Source organism: Pinus tabuliformis, chromosome 9 (genome assembly GCF_031772625.1).
Source record: "Pinus tabuliformis cultivar Carrire ecotype Pingquan chromosome 9, CPIR1, whole genome shotgun sequence".
NCBI classification, from domain to species: Eukaryota; Viridiplantae; Streptophyta; class Pinopsida; order Pinales; family Pinaceae; genus Pinus; species Pinus tabuliformis.
This window is the reverse complement of record NC_142307.1, coordinates 1,140,682,476-1,140,687,331: the sequence shown is the minus strand read 5'-3', so window position 1 is coordinate 1,140,687,331 and position 4,856 is coordinate 1,140,682,476. Positions and strand designations below refer to the sequence as shown.

The following is a 4,856-nucleotide window of genomic DNA, read 5'->3' as shown; positions in this document are numbered from 1 at the left end:
ATCATTGATATCCAATTCTATTTGCAATTCCAATAATATTTGTAAATTTTAATTGAGTTTTTTACCAATAGAAAAATATACTTAAAAATATTAAAAACCTAAAACATTTAAACTAACGTTATTGGCACTACAAAGCGTTAAATAAAAATACATTGTATATTTCCCTTGCCACGAGTTTTAACCTAATGTGAGGTCAACCTTCCTTCTAAAATTATCTATAAATTCTTGTATTTATTGAAGCATTAGGTTCTAAATCACAATGTCAACAATGCCTAACATAAAATTTCACGCGGCTGTCAGATTAGGTTTGCAGAGAATAATCGAAAGAATTGGCGACATCAAACTTTCTTTTAATGCCCTCTATTTATTTCTTTATTTCCTCCTCTTCCAATGGTTTATCGATTCGTGATTTCAAGGCAGCATATTGGCTGATTCTTCCCACAAATTTCTTGCTATGTTCTGTGCTCCCACCTATTTCTTGTGTCAGGTAAGAATTTTTCACCTAAGTGTACTGTATTATTGTTTTCCCAAAGCAAGGAAACTCTGCTGGGCTTTTTAATTTAAGAGAAGATTGACACTGGGACTAGAAATATATACCAGGTCAATCTATAATTTGTTCTTGATTATAGTAATTAAGCTTTCTAATAAACTTTGTTTTGGAATGAAATTTTCTCTAATTATTTTCACTGTTTTAGCAAATGATGTATTAGATTATTTTGAGGGAAGATTTCTTATTCAGTTATTATAGGGAAAGTTTCTGCTTGGTTTCATTTCTTTGTGAAACTTTGTATTCAATCATGTGCCTTTGAAGTCAGTCTGTAATTATTTGCATGGTTCGATATGTTTCTAATTAAGCTGAAAACTATTTAGGGTTGAATGTCTATTTGTTTTCTTCCTTTTAATGCCTTTTGACACCTACCTGGTCTACATGATCTCTTGAGCAAAATCAGAATCAAATTCAATAAGGGGAATAGTTTAGGTTATTGGGTTTTTAAGATCTCTTGTCTGCAGTTGAATGAATCAGTTATGAAATTTCCCAGGTCTTTTTTTTGTGTGTCAGAACTACCAGGATATATTTACTGAACTGCTCGGCCTTACCAGATCGATGGGGGACGAATAACAAAGGATCTTCAAAATAGAATATGATATTATTTGTGGGTTATCGGTGAAGGCATTATCACCCATCCATTCTTGATGGCCATGGGGAGGTCAGCTAGCCAAACATATGCTCGCTCTGGCCAAATCAAATAAGTATGATCCTTCTCCATTCATTCTTGATATTCCTTGGATTGTTCTATGTGCATAGATGCATGCAGCTATGCCCTCATTTTGTTTGGGATGCATGTTATTCATCAGTGAATAGATCGGATGTTATTCATTCTTTGCTACTCACAGGTGTAAGGTTGGTTTTTGGTGTTTGTTTGTCATCCTTCGTATGGCCGTCCTGTGAATGAAGGCTTCTGTTTGTGTTTTCTAGTGCAAAAATGGAAGGAAAGGATGGAAACAATGGGATGAAGCAAAAATTTGAGGATTCAAACACTCCTAAAATCACAGAAGTTGCTGCTAAGATGTTGGGCTGTTTAACTAAAGAGAAACTTTTTGATATTCTCTTGATCAGGTAAGAAAAATTACGGATCTGGATTTGACTTTAAAGAAGCTCTTTGTTAGAGGGATTTGGTATGAAACTACCTTAGAGTCATTCAAATTATTATTTTTTGAGAATGGAGAAATTGTAGATGTAGTTGTCGTCACTGACAAGACCATTGGAAAGAAAAATGGATATGCATTTATCACATATAAACATGCTAAATGTGCCTTGAGTGCGTTGGAAGAACCCAACAAGATGATTGATTGTAGAAAAAGACAGCTTGGAAGGGCATGAAGAAAAAGACACTTACAACTTTCACGATCTTCAACACAACCATAAATGCCAGTAGTCTAAGGCTCATTTGCAGGTGGCTCATAGCTTTCAGGAAGAGGCTGACCACACTCCCGACATGTATGTATAGCCAACTGGTTGAAAACAAAAGCATTATATTGGCTTTTAGAACATTGCAACATCAACAAAAATAATGGACCAATAGAAATATTCTAAAAGCTTAAAATATCATCTAATCTTAGAAAGTTGAAACACATTGATGAAATATTAAATTCAAAGAATTTGAATCCCAACCAAATGAGAGCGTACTAGCCATATACATTATAGCCAGGGTTTTTGATCGAATGGTCTCCTGTGGGCCAAAGGAAGTTCGCATATTGATGCTTAGTTTAGATGGAGTAGGTCAGATATTTCATTTCTATGCTCAACTCTGCTTTTTTTAAAGCTTGATGGAAGAAGTTAGTATATTGATGTATTGTGATGTTTATGGCTATGATTGTGTGTGAAGCTCAATCAAGTTTGGACACTCCTCTATTTTATATATTATATAATTATGTTTTTTTTTTTTTTTTTAAGTTAGATGGAAGAAGAGTGATTGTGATGTATTGTAATGCTTATTCGCCAATATTGTGTGTGAAACTCAATTAAATTTGGGCACTATGTATTGTAATGGTTGGATAGCTTCTGGATGGGTGCATGTATAGAGAGACAAGTGTAGGTCGAACCTCGTCAGCTAAGTTGGTAATGCATAATGGGTGATACACATATAGAGCAATTGGACTGAGAAAATAAGTGGTTCGTCTACTTCCCTATGGATGTTGCTACCTTAGCTGCTGAGTAAACTAATTCTAGTGAAATTGAAACTACTGTTGTTTACTAAGGATCCGTGCAAGGAAACTTGGGAAAATCAAAGGAGTTTGGCTATGGAAGAGGCATAACAGTAAGCACAAACTTGAATGTGAGTAGTGGAACCAGGTTGGACTGGCTCTTTTACTTGAAGAGATTAAACACGTATAACCTTGGTTTGAGGCATTGTGTTTCTTGTGTTTATCTTACGAGAGACACCTATATACTACCTATTAGGACATTATAGTTACAGCCTCACCTAGAGCACACCCATCTTATAGTTCTAGATTGGATTTTCTGGTTGGTAGATGTAACTGCCCATTGCCCCGTTCTATATCTTCTTTTTGTGTTGGTTTTCTACTAATCCTCTGTTTTTTAGTTGAGGTTTTATTCTAGGGTTTGGTCTTTCTCTATTGCAAGTTTTAAATTGTAAAGGTTCGTGAGATCCTACACATTCAGGGTGGGTAATGTGGAAACTAAATCAGTGCCAAGTTTTGGGAAGTTTTCTGTGATGATCACGGGATTGATCCACCGAGAGATACCAGGTCACTTCTGATCTACAACTCGAAAGGGTTAATGTTTACTACAATGAGGCGAGTTGTGGTAGATTTTTTCCCTGTGCTGTGCTCATGGATCTTGAGCCTAGGACCATGGACAACATGAGGATTGGGCATTATGGCGAGGTATTTAGGCCTGATAACTTCGTTTTTGGCTAGTACGGGGCTAGAAATAACTAGGTCAGGGCCATTATAATGAAGGGGCTGACCTCATCGATTCTATGTTGGATGTCGTTAGGAAGGAGGCAGAAAACTGTGATTGTCTCCAAGGGTTTCAAGTGTGTCATTCTTTGGGAGGAGGTACTAGATCTACGATGGGAACCATTTTGATCTCCAAGATCAAGGAGGAGTACCCTGATAGAATGATGCTTACCTTCTCTGTTTTCCCTTCTCCCAAGGTGTCTGACACAGTGGTGGAGCCTTACAATGCCATGCTCTTTGTGCATCAGCTAGTGGAGAATGCAGATGAGTGTATGGTACTGGACAATGAGGCCCTTTACAACATCTGCTTCAGGACTCTCAAGCTCACAACTCCTAGCTTCAATGATTTGAACCATCTGATATCTGCAACAATGAGTGGAGTCACCTACTTCCTGAGGTTTCCTAGTCAGCTTAACTTAGATCTAAGGAAATTGGCAGTGAATTGGATCCCCTTCCCCCATCTTCACTTCTTTATGGTGGAATTTTCCTCATTGAGTTCACGTGGTTCACAATAATATAGAGCCCTCACCATTCCGGAACTGACACAACATATGTGGGCTTACAAGAACATGATGTATGCTGAAGATCCACATCACGGCAGGTACTTGACTACATCTTCCATGTTCATAGGAAAGATGAGCACTAAAGAGGTGGATGAACAAATGATGAATGTTCAGAACAAGAATTCCTCCTACTTTGTGGAGTTGATCCCCAACAATGTGAAATCCAGTGCATGTGATATCCCTCCAAAAGCCCTATCCATGTCGTCCACGTTCATTGGGAACTCAACATCCATTCAGGAGATGTTCAGGAGAGTGAGCAAGCAGTTCATTGCCATATTTAGGAGGAAGGCATTCTTGCATTGGTACACTGGTGAAGGCATGGATGAGATGGAATTCACTGAGAAGAGAGAAACATGAACGATTTGGTGTCTGAAAACATGCAATATCAGGATGCTAGTGCAGAGGATGATGAATACTATGATGAAGAATCAACTCAAGAAAGCTAGGGAAAAATATTAGGTAATACCATCGACAACCACTAGTTGTTTGAATGCCTAATAGTTGTTTGTTTGTGGATTTAATTTGAATTTCTTGTTCTTTCATGGTCTTCTCTTCTCTCATCGAAGGTTTTGGCATTGAATGGATAAACTTTGTATACAACTCCTACATTATGTCCTTGGTTTTTTTTATCATATTGAAATATTGAGAAGATGTAACAACCTGCGAAAATTATATGTGAAATTCAATCATGCTTGGACACTCCTTTGTATTATTTAACACTCCTCTATATTATATGTTATATAATTATGGTGTTGAATGGCTTTGTAAGACTATAATATGTTTCTGGGATTTGTAAACAGGAAAGACAAC

At 37.1% G+C, this 4,856-nt stretch overlaps 1 pseudogene; it reads left to right on the top strand.

Annotated features, from left to right (window-relative positions):
- Nucleotides 1-3,166: 3,166 nt before the first annotated feature.
- LOC149152654 (tubulin beta-6 chain pseudogene) lies at nucleotides 3,167-4,492 on the top strand (annotated as a pseudogene).
- Nucleotides 4,493-4,856: the final 364 nt, after the last annotated feature.